This window comes from Elephas maximus, chromosome 6, assembly GCF_024166365.1.
Source record: "Elephas maximus indicus isolate mEleMax1 chromosome 6, mEleMax1 primary haplotype, whole genome shotgun sequence".
NCBI lineage: Eukaryota > Metazoa > Chordata > Mammalia > Proboscidea > Elephantidae > Elephas > Elephas maximus.
This window is the reverse complement of record NC_064824.1, coordinates 108,544,797-108,557,340: the sequence shown is the minus strand read 5'-3', so window position 1 is coordinate 108,557,340 and position 12,544 is coordinate 108,544,797. Positions and strand designations below refer to the sequence as shown.

The window sequence follows — 12,544 nt, the reverse complement described above, 5'->3', positions numbered from 1 at the left end:
AATTTTGTCTTGGTTTCAAGACATGTTAAAAGGAAATAGATTTTCTGAAATCTTAATGGTATAATTTTTAAGTTATAAAACTTTGATGAATTTAAAATGTTCCATTGGTTAAACTGTTGTGAGTATAAACAAACTATTCACAAATAAGTTATTCAACTGCTTTCTTTACCTAGGAAAAACTCATATAGGAATAATAAAAGCTAAACTATGAGTAAGCATATTTTTCTATTCTTGAATAGACTATGGACAAGACCCAAATCTTTGCTTCAGTGAGCTAGTGAATATGAATAGCTAAAACTCAAAAAATTTAAAGTCTGTACATAGATCTCCCTCATTGGCTTGAGGAATTTGTCAGTTGTAAGTACATCTAAGTTGACCTGCTAGCTCCTTTTCTAAAAACTATTTATATACTCATTATATTCACAGCTTTTAGCTCTGGCCCTTACTAACTTGGTGAATTTTTGCTAGGGTAATATAACCCAAACAAAACTGTAATGTCAGCTGTGAAGTACTCACTGAATTCTTTTTTATAATATGCTAGATACTAGAGATTCAGTTGTAGGGAAAATAGTCTCTGCACTCTTGGAAATTTACTTGAGAGAGAAATATTTTCAATTATCACACCATGTTAACACTCCAGAACAGCACTGTCTAATAGACATTTCTGAGATGATGGAAGTGTGTATCTGTGCAATAAAATAGGCACTAGCCTCATGTGGCTATTGAGCACTTAAAATGTGGCTAGTATAACTGAGGAATTGCATATTTAATTTTAATTTAAATAGCCAGACAGAACATAATTCTTAATCTGGCTGTCAGGGAATCTGTGAATGCTCCCAAAATTAATGTGAAATTCTGTGTGTATATGTGACATTATGGGGGGAGGAAGTCCATTACTTTGATCAAATTCTCAAAAAAGAATGAGAAGGAGCCCTGGTTGCTCAGTGGTTAAACACTTGGCTGCTAACTGAAAGGTCAGTGGTTCAAACCCACCAGCCATTCCACGGATTCCTAATAAATAGAAGATCAGTGTATTAATTTTTGTTAGTATATTAATTTTTGTTAGGGATAAAATATAAAGCAAAGTGAGCATTCCAGTCTTCTGGTTTTCTTATATCACCGTAATTCAAGTTTGTTGGAATGTGAGGGCTTATAGTTATTGAGTACAGGTTATTTTTCTAGCTGACATTGTAATTGTTACTTTACATATGATACCTTATTTAATCTTTTCAAGAACCCTGGGAGGGCAGGGGTTTCACTTAAGAGGCAACCAACCAGCTCAGCATGGTTAAGCAATTTGCCCGTCATCAAAAAGCCAAATAGGTTACAGAGTTAGGATTCTTGTCCATATATGTGTTTCTAAACCCATATTCTTTCCATTGTACCATGCTACTTCTTCAGTATTGTATCACTGATATCTATAGCCACAAGAATTATTAGGCATGTGTGTACTGCAAGAAGTCCCAAAATCTACCAATTCTTATATTTACAACACTTTTGAAGTCATTCATTTTAATAAAATTTAATAGGTAAATTCAAATTCAGTACCTACTTTTTTGGTTGTTGTTGAGAAGAGCTAATGCACAGGTTTATCTTTTTAAACCTAGAAACAGAAATAAAATCTGTCTTCCCAGACTGTTTTGATCTTCAGTAGCACTCTTTTATTGATCTTCTATACCACTTAGTCTGCCATATAATCATTAAATCATATTTTGTTCTATGTAGTTTGCTAATATATCTACTAGTCTTAATAACCCAACTCTACTGTGGGTCCCTTAAGGGTAGGAATCATGTTTTATACTTCAAAAAAAAAATCTCATATACTAACCTAATTGTTGATTAGTCAAAACATTTTGTTCAAGTATTTGCATTTAGTACTTGAGTTTAGTGAGGTAACACTAATTTCAAACATTTGTATAAATATATACAATGAGGAAATTAAAATTATTAATTTTGATAAAAATTCAAAAAAAATTATTTTTTGTACAAAGCATCAAACAATATGCATCCCATGTCTTTTCTTCTTAACTCTGCCGGTGTTTACTGAGGAAAATTGAAGTAAAGTGACCTGGAAAAAAATTAGGTTTAGGTTTGAAAAGTTTTATTTCTCATTCTTTCTTTTTCACTCTAATCCACCAGAGGGGCTTCAGTGACTCTAGACATATATTCTAGGAAAATAATGAATCTAAGAAGTTTAATATGTTTTTTAAGCTATATCTCTAGCCTCCTGATTATTGACCTTTGTAATAGTTTGATGGCTTTGGTTATTAAATCCCATATTTATATATTTCTAGAGGTCAAATAATTTTTGTTCTAAGGTCAGACTCATCTGATCTGTACAAATCAACAATACTAAACTTATGTAATGGTTCTTTGACTCCTTTAATTCACTGAATTATTTAATTTTTTCCTAATTGAAAATCTGTTAAATATTTCATGATTTCATATGTCTCACAAAATAATTGGATTTTTTGTTTATTTTGAATATTTTTACTAACACTAATAGATTTTATGTGGGGAAGATTGTTCCTCAACATTTTGTTAATTTTGAAGTTGATTCAGTTTTGAGAATAATGCAACTTTAATTATGTGTATCTTTTCGTATGATTTTTGCATTTTTAAAATTGAATACTAATCAGTTCTAAGTTGTTAAAGTTATTTTTTAATTTAAAACTTTTGTCCTGATAATAAGTTTATTTTCTGTCTTTTAAGGTTTTGTTGTTATTTTCTACGTTTCTGTAAACTCATTTTTCAAACGTAGGTGAATATTTTCAATGCATATGGCTTAGAATTAAACCCTAAAGCAGATAGAATGGTGAGTTTTTACCTGAGTAGTTTTTACCTAACACAATTAAATTTTCATTATCTCTGCTGATGAAGACTTCTCAATCCGTGTATGATTTTAAGCAACTTGAGGCAAGTACTAATCTATCATTATATAATCACTGCCTAGCCTTGTCTACAGTGGTTGTTCGGTAAGCATTCGTTGAGTGAATGAATGGAATATTTGCCCATTTGTATATGTAGTTGGGAGCCCTGGTGGCACAGTGGTTAAGACCTTAGGCTGCTAACCAAAAGATCAGCAGTTTGAATCCACCAGCCGCTCCTTGGAAACTCTGTTGGGGCAGTTCTACTCTGCCCTGTAGGGTCGCTATGAGTCGAAATTTTCTTGAAGGCAATTTTTTTTTTTTTTTTTTTTAATATGTAATTGGAGCCCTAGTGGCGTAGTGGTTAACAGCTCAGCTGCTAACTAAAAGGTCAGCAGTTCAAATCTACCAGCTGCTCCTTGGAAATCCTATGGGGCAGTTCTACCCTGTCCTATAGGTTGCTATGAGTTGAAATTGATTTGATGGCAATGGGTTTGGTTTTATATGTAGTTAGGAAAATAAAAAAAATCAGGGTTGGTAATCCGTGAAATTTCTCTTTCTGTGTGTTTATCTTTTTCCATTCTGTGGTTGTTTTATCTTTATTTGACATTTTTTCCCCTCCATCTTTTGTCTCTAGTACCAAACTGGCCATAGATGTATCTTGGACATCTTAGAATCTGTATGACTCTGTTTTCAATGGATGAATGAATGACTTATGCCAAAAAATATGGACTTTAAAAGTAATTATTTTACTTTTACTAAGTATTTTATAATACTTAGCATTTGTAGTTCCTAAAAATAGATAAGTGTAATGTGTTGTATTTATCTTAGATTATATTATTATTTTCTACTTTTCTTTGAATTTATAGCCTGATTATAGCCTGAATGGCAATTGGTTAATGGTATACCCATAATAGGAAAAACAATTTCTCTACTCTGATCTGGAAATTTAGCTGTGAAGGAATATAATTGTTTTGGGAATTTTTGAAAGCCTTTATGTTAGCCACTACCATTACCATTGTTATTTTAAATATATATTTGGCTTGTCCCTCCACCTTTTGCCCAAAAATGCAGGTAATAGATTAATTCATAATTAATTACTGATATATTTTTAAAATAACTTTTGGTTGAGAGGCGAGTGTGCATTAGAAGTAAAAAAAAAAAAAAAAAGGATATTTTCCTTTGGAAAGGATAATAGGGGATTTTATACTTTGTGGGTTTGAAATAAAGTCCTTATACTGTAATGTGAATGGAATTCTCCCCCTCAGTGTTTTGTTCCTTTTGTGAAGGAGCATGGTTTCTGGATGTACTCGTGTTGTAATCCTGGCTTGCCACTTACAAATTCTGTGACCCTAAAAGCAAGGTTACTTTTAACCTTCCTGAATCAGAGCCCTCCTCTTTGATCTACCTTAAAGAGTTCTGGACATAATTAAATAAAATCTGAAATATAAAGTGCCTACACTTAATTAGGCACTGATAAGACAGCCAATAAAGGGTGCCTCATCAAGCATTTTCTGTTATGGACAACAGGAGCTTAAGATAGCGCGGGAAACTTGGTGGAGCAAGTGTAAAATACATGCCTCAGAGTAAACCTATTTGAGAGATGAGGCAACTGAGGTATTATTTGCTAACTCCTGTTATTGGTTAAAGGCTGCTCTTGGGAGTGTTAATTCCCAGGCACTTCTGGTTGGCTGCTTGTATGGCAAAGCAGGCTCCAGTAACAAAAGAAAGCCCTCAGTAAAAGAAGTGGAGATGCTGGCAATTCATTCAGGCCTGTGTATACTGAACCGGTGTGAGGAGATGTGGTGGGTCACTGATTGGGTCTCCTACAATTATGGAACCTCTCATCTGGTAGTAAGATCTTAGAGTTCTAGCATTTGTTTTCTTTTCTTCTGAGGAATGATGTTCAGTTACTTTCCCCTAGGGATGCAAGTGGGGAAATTAGCAGATGTTGAAACAGGCATGTTCTGATCTTCCAAGACTGTAGAAAGGGAAGAAACGTGGTTCCTTGTCTTATTCCAGGAAACATGCCCCAGGAAACCTGCCAGTATTTTCCAAATCATACAACTGTCTTGAGTGTTGGAGAAAAAAATCCCATCATTTCCCAAAATCAGTCCCCACATACTCAAATTGTCTGTGAGTTTTTACTTAGGTACATAAATAAGCAGGCTTGGCAGAGAAATTCTTTTCAACAGTATTAGGCATTCCCCAAGAAAGAAGGAAGAATTATTGATGTTATAACTGTCAGGTGAATTGTTCCAGATTAAAACACAGAAAAGAACTAAGTAGTTTCTTGCAGACCCACAGAAATTAATAGTCATAGTTTTCTTCGTGCTTTCCCATTTTGCCACTGGAAAGGAAAAGAAGTAAAAAGCCATGTAGGTGATCTAGTATTTGCCTTTGAGAAATTGGATAAAGAAGAGTTTGTGCTCAGAGTGAGATTTGAAGGATAAGGAGACTTGAGAATATTTCATTAATAAATTGTAAATGGTAAACCCAGCCCTTTGCTGCTGAGTCAATTCTGACTCAGTGACCCTATAGATTAGAACTGCTCCATAGGGTTTCCAAGGCTGTAAATTTTTGTGGAGCCAGACTGCCACATTTTTCTTCTGCAAAGAGGCTGGTGGGTTTGAACTGCAGACCTTCGGTTAGCAGCTGAGCACTTAAGCACTGTGCCACCAGGGCTCCTTATATAATTGTGTAATGCCGAGTTTGCAATCTTTTTTATCCTCTACACTACTGAAATAGATGGGAGAGGTTTGATTTTGTTTTATTTCACTTGTGAGGAAAACACGGAAGTTAAATGAAAAAATACTAGAAAAATTTGCAGTGCTCTTTGAGTGAAGACCCTTTTCCATTTTGTGGGAGGAGAGGGGAAGTAAAGAAGGGTAGAAATTCAAGAGGGTAATTGTGAATGAATACTTACAAAATGGTAAAGAAATATTTTACATTGTGGCATCTAGACATTTTTGAAAAAGTATATTTTAATTAAAATAAGCTCATTGGTTTTAAAAGAGTAGAAACATTTCAAGTAACATTGTGATCTTAAAGGACAATTTATTCACTGGATTTGCTTGATGGTATAAAGTTAGTGAATGGCAGAACTAGAATTTTAGCCTGCATCTTCCAACTCCAAGTTCAGGGTATACCTAATTTAGCTGGCTTAGGCCAAAGTTAAGTTTAGTGAGGGATTTTCAATATTCAAGTCATTGAAAGAAAGCATAAAAAGTTTTTTTTTTTAAACTGGCATAGGAAAATTAAGGTATTCCTATAAAATTGAAGTTGTGTGTGAAAAATGCATCACGTTACTTGTATATATTTGAACTTCTTTAAATCTTGCATAACAGAGTTCAGAAATCCCAGTGGGAGAAAGAGACATAGTGGACCTACTTTGCTAAGTATGCAGATCCAGCCTGTCTCTCACTAGCTGTCTGGGTACCACGTCAGCCCCAGCCCTGTGGTGCCTGTCTGCGGCCGTATGTCCCACCACGCCGGGGTTGAGACTCTGGTGATTCCCCTCACAGTGGTGGCTGCTAAGTGGTCTGGGCTGCTGTGGCAGTGGTGGAAGGAGGAGCAGAAAAGGTAGCTGGTGGAAAAGGTAAAGGAGGGGCAGTCAGGGCTGGGAGAGTGTTTAAAGTCCAGGGCAGGGGGTGCGAGGAAGGTAGGGGGGATGCGAGGAAGGAAGGGAAGGGTGCTGGTAGTGTGCCTGGAGGTGACTGGCTGGATAGGGAGTGGTCTGCTGCCGCAGGGGCTGGGTGGCAGCTCTTTGGAGACCGGGTGGCGACCACGCAGGACCAGCAGTGGCATAGCCAGGGTTTTTGAACAGTCCCTCAGCACAGCAGCCGTGGCGGTGGCATGGGTTCCAGGCTCACATGGTGACCATCCTGCATGCCTCTCTTGTATGTAATATGGTGTTCGCACAACGTCCAAATCACAGAACGTCCAATTTCATAGAATTTATGGTGGACATTAAGGAATATATACCTGTAGTAGTTTTTTTTTTTTAAATAATTTTTATTGTGCTTTAGGTTACCTGTAGTTGTTTTGATGGCAATGTTTTTCACAGATCGGGGAGAGGTAGAAAAACTCATCCCTTTGGACCATATCGTGTAGAACTCACCTCAAAACCCTTCCCCATCAAGTTGATTCTGACTTATAGTAACCCTATAGAATAGAGTAGAACTGCCCCATAGGGTTTCCAAGACTGTAATCTTTACAGAAGTGGACTGCCATGTCTTTCTCCCGTGGAGTGGCTGGTGGGTTCAAACCACTGACCTTTGGGTTAGCACCTGAGCGCTTAACCACTGCTCCACCACGGCTCCTAGAACACGCCCCCCCCCAGGTGATTATAAAAACAAACAAAAAAACCTATTGCCGTAGAGTTGATTCTGACTCATAGTGACCCTATTGGACAGGGTAGAACTGCCCCTTAGGATTTCCAAGGAGCAACTAGTGGGTTTGAAAGGTCAGTAGCTGATGTCTTGACCACTACACCAGGAAGGCTCCAGGTGATTATAATATAACTAATTTTCCTTGAGATAGCTGTGTATTATGTATCACTTAAAAATCCTCTATACCTTCAATTTTAAAATAAGTTATCTTTATAAAAGAAGCAGGTGAAGCTGTTGGTGGTTCCGTGGCAGAAGTCTTGCCTCCCATGCAGAGACCTGGGTTTGAATATCAGCAAATGCACATAATACCCAGCCGCCACATATCTATCAGCGAGGCTTGTGTGTTGATGTGTTGCTGAACAGGCTTCAGTGGAGCTTGCAGACTAAGATGTACTAGGAGGAAAGGCCTAGCGATCTGCTTCCGAAAATCAGCCAGTGAAAACCCTGTGGATCACAATGGTCCAGTCTACAACTGATCATGGGAATGGTGCAAGCAGTTTCATTCTGTTTTGCGTGGGGTTTCCATGAGTCAGGGGCTGACTTGATGGCAGCTAATAACAACAAATTGGAAGAAACAAAATGGCAGTCATGTCCTATGTGGGGAAGGCAGAATAATAAAGCCATTCTAGACTAGTTAATCCAAATAGTAATTCTGTTTCCTAGGAGGAAATGATCACCCTTGTTTTCCTGAATTTATTTGACATGAAAGCACAAGTAATGAAAATTTATCTAGACTAACATATATCTTGGATTTCAGTATGCATACTTCTGTCACATTTTAATGTTTCTAAAAATGAATTCCCTTATAATTAATGTGGTATTATTTTTCTACCCCAGGATATACAGTTATTAAATTGATGGTGTACCTTAAAATTGGTGGCATCTTTATATTGAGAAATAGTTTAAATTTGTACATGTAAATATTGGAACCATTTTAAGTAATATATAGTTTTATCCTTAAGATTGTTGAAAATAGTCTTTTTTTAATGCTTAATACATTTTTTAAAAAAGTATGTAGTTCTGTTACAGCATATTTTTATGCAAATTGGTGGGTGCATTTGGGATATAGGAGAAAGATGTCAGTATAATGCAGAATTTGGTTTGAATTTTTTCCAAACCACTTCAGACATGCTTCTGTTTTGAAGTGATCAGTGACAAGTTTTTTCACAACTAAAGAGAAAAAAATCTTAAGAAAAACACTGTATCTTCCTGTAGTACAAGAAGTTGCTAGTTTATTGGCTTTGGGAATTGTTACACATTCCACTGTGTTAAAATAGGTTCAGGTGAACCTGCAAGTTCAGTTGAAGAAGCTCTGGAAACATTTCCTCTGTGTTTAAAAAAAAATGAAGACTATCTCTAGATGATATTTTTAATCTTGATAAAACTGGTCTCTATTAGAGGTGAAGATTCACATCAAAGGAAGAAGCATGAGCCCCAAGATATGAAGTTTTAAAGGATGAACTGGCTTATTCTAGGTATAAATATCGGTGGAAACTTAACTTCACTAGTATTTTTATAAGGAATGGTATTGTTTCGGTATGATTCAGATTTAAAAATTTCATAGATTTTGAGTAGTCTGGCATTAACTCTGTTTTTCCTGTAAGTCCAGCTATATTTTTATTTTGTATATTTGTATAACATGAGTTTATTCAAGAATGCATATATGGTGTTATAGCAGAAGTGCCTGTACTTGATTCTGGCTTAGTGGTAGTCACCTTTTTGAGTAATAGTCTTAACCATCTTTTCCCCTGTTGTTGGGTGCCATTGAGTCAATTCTGAATCATAGTGACCCCATGTGACAGAACAGAACTGCTCCATAGAGTTTTCATGGCTGTAATCCTTACAGAAGCAGATGACCAGTTCTTTCTCCTGTGGAGCTGCTGGGTGGGTTCCAACCGCTAACCTTTGAGTTAGCAGCCGAGCACTTAACCGTTGTGCCACCAGGGTTCCATAAGTTTGTCCTTAAATATCCTTTAATCCTACCCCTTGGCTTCGTTTATTGTCCATGCCAAAGTTTCCTAGAGTCCACAACTGTTTTTTTGTTTTGCCTTTTTTTTTTTTTTTAGTGCAGGGACAACTTAGTGGTAGAAGATCAAAGTTATTAACTGGTATGTCAATGAGACTTAATCTTCTTAAAAACAGTGGACTCTTAAAATTGAGAATTTGTTAACCTAAATGATCCTAATGGCATAAAATACTTTTTTGAGGGAGGAGTATATTAGTTAAGGTATAATGTGCTAAGCTGTTATAACAGAGAGACCTTAACATAAATATGTATATTTTTCTCCCAATAGTCAAGAATTAGGTATGCCTCACCCGATTGTGCAGGGACTTTATTCCTTAGGATGCTGCCCTTGCCTGCATTGTTGAAACTGATTTACCAGTACTTCATCTGATTTACACATCCAGTGATTTTTAAAGGTACACTCAATCATTTTTAATAGCAAGACTCAGAATATTCACACATCATCGTGGCTCACATCTGTTTGGAAAGGACTTAGTCATGTAGCCACATCTTCTGCAGTTAAGGCTAGGAAATGTAGTCTCTAGCTGAGCTGCCACATAGTCAGCTGAAACTCAAGGGGTTCCACCCAAATATCCCCCGTACATAAAATACACCACCTCCTAAAGGATAGCAACCCAAAGTCACATTCTGTTACTGTGTCCAGCTAAAAGTTCAGGATCTTTGGGTGGAGTGAAGTCCTCTCTATGAAGTCTAAGTGTAGTTCTTTACGATATGGTGGCCTATAAACTAATAGACAAGTTTTCTGATTCTCTTGCCTCTCGTCCCATTTACAATGATGGAGTAGGGACAGGAAAGCTACAATAAAAACTCTTGTTGGTACACCGTGACCAAATGGAATTTGCCCCAGGAATGCAAGGGTGGTTCAATATAAAACCACCAATCAGTGCAATACACCACATTAGTAGAATGAAAGACAGGAAGCACATGATTTTCTCAATTGATACAGGAAAGGCATTTGACAAAATCCAATACCCTTTCATGATAAAAGAAAAAAAAATAGTAAACTAAAAATAGAAAGGAAATTCCTCAACATCATAAAGACCACAGATGAAAACCCCACAGCCAACGTCATACTTTATGGTGAAGGACTGAACACTTTCTCCTTGAGATCGGGAACAAAACAAGGATGCCCACTTCCACTACTGAGGTACAACTAAGAGTACCAGCCAGAAGTTCTAGCCAATTCTAGTACAAGAAATTCTAGCCAGAAAAAATCGGCAAGAAAAAGAAATGCTTCAAAATTGGAAAGGAAGACATAAAACTGTCCCTGTTTTCAGATGACAGGATTCTACATATAGACAGTCCCAAAGAATCCACAGGAAAGCTGGTAGCCGTAATAAATTTAGCAAAGCTGAAGAGTATAAGATCAACACTCAAAAACCAGTTGTGTTTCTATCAACAATGAACAACCTGAAAAACAAATTAAGAAAGCAGTTGGCATAAGATTTGTGTGCTAAAAACCACAAAGCATTGCTGAAAGAAATGAAAGAACAAAATAAATGGAAATACATCCCATATTCATGCATTGTAAGACTATATTGTTAGGATGGCAATACTCTTCAAAGTGGTCTACATATTCAATGTAATTCCTATTAAAATTCCAATAGCCTTTTTTACATAAATGGAAAACCTCATCCTCAAATTCAAATAGAACTGCAAGGGACCCAAATAGACAAAATGACCTTAAAAAGAAAAGCAAAGTTGGAGGACTCACACTTCCCCAATTCCAAAATTTACTACAAAGCTACAGTATCAAAACAGTGTGGTACTGGGATAAAGATACGCATATAGACCAATGGAATAGAATTGAGAATCCAGAAATTAACTCACACACCAATTGATTTTTGACAAGAATGTCAAGATTATTCAATGAAAGAGTAGTTTCTCCAACAAATGGTGCTGGGACAACTGGATTTCCACATGTAAAACAAAGAAGTTGGACGTCTACCTCACATCTCTTCCATATATAAAAATTAACCCAAAATGGATCAATGACCTAAATATAAGTGCTAAATCCATAAAGCTCTTAGGAGAAAACATAGGGACCTTGGATCTGGCAGTGGATTCAAGGATTCAACACCAGAGGCACAAGCAACAAAAGAAAAAAAAAAAATTGAATTTCTTCAAAATGAGGAACTTGGTATATCAAAAGACAGTCAAGAAAGTGAAATACCAACTAGCATGGGACAGAATATTTGAGAATCATAGTCAATCCTCATTATTTGTGGAGTCTGTATTTGCAAATTTGCATTGCTTACTTGCTAAAATTTATCTGTAATCCCCAAATCAATACTGAGGGTGCTTTCACAGTCATTCATGAATATGCTGTAAGGGCAAATACAGACTAGAAGTAAGAAAGAAAATAAAAAGGCCTAATTCTCTGTTAAATAATAGGGATGAGATTTCCTCTCTTCCCTTTTATTAGAACATTTAATATAGAAAACTTGTAATTGCAAGTTCTTTTTCTGCCTGTTTCAAATGTATGTAAAAATTTTTAGAGGCTAAATAAGCCTCTTGCCAAATTTACAACCCAGGAATGTTTTCCTTTGAGACCTGGGAGTCTTCTCTTTAAAATGTAATCAATTAAGGAAGATAGCACTCCCATCTCCCAGTTTCCTGGGGGGACAGGAACCTAATTTTAGGTGGCACTTGGCTTCTAGTTGCAAGCCTACCTCTGACTATAAAGATATAAGTGAAATTTTTTCTTTGGATAAAGGCAATTAATAAACAGGGCTAGTCCATTTACAAGGTGAGTTTAGTATGAAGTATGTATGACACACCCCACCTGTCTGTCAGTTTGTTGTACTGTGGGTTATTAATTATCATTAATATCACACACAAGTAAAATTTTGCTGAAGATCATTCAAAAGCGGTCACAGTAGTACATTGACAGAGCAGTGCCAGAGGCTCAGGTCAGATTCAGAAGAGGACAGGGAATGAGATCATTACTGATGTCACATGGATCATGGCTGAAAGCAGAGAATACCAGAAAGATTTTTACCTGTGTTTTATTGATTGTGCAAAGCCATTCAACTATGTGGATCATAACAATTATGGATAACATTGCAAAGAAAGGGAGTTCCAGAACAGTTAAGTTGTGCTCATGAGGAACCTGTACATGATCGGGAGGCAGTCATTTGAACACAACAAGGGGATACTGCATGGTTTAAAGTCAGGAAGGGTGTGTGTCGGGGTTGTATCCTTTCACCATACTTACTCAATCTGTATGCTGAGCAAATAACCCAAGAAACTGGGCTATA

At 36.5% G+C, this 12,544-nt stretch overlaps 1 protein-coding gene across 6 annotated transcripts in view; it reads left to right on the top strand.

Annotated features, from left to right (window-relative positions):
• KANSL1L (KAT8 regulatory NSL complex subunit 1 like) overlaps positions 1–12,544 on the top strand; it is a 119,874-nt gene that overhangs the window by 15,273 nt on the left and 92,057 nt on the right. The window lies entirely within an intron of this gene.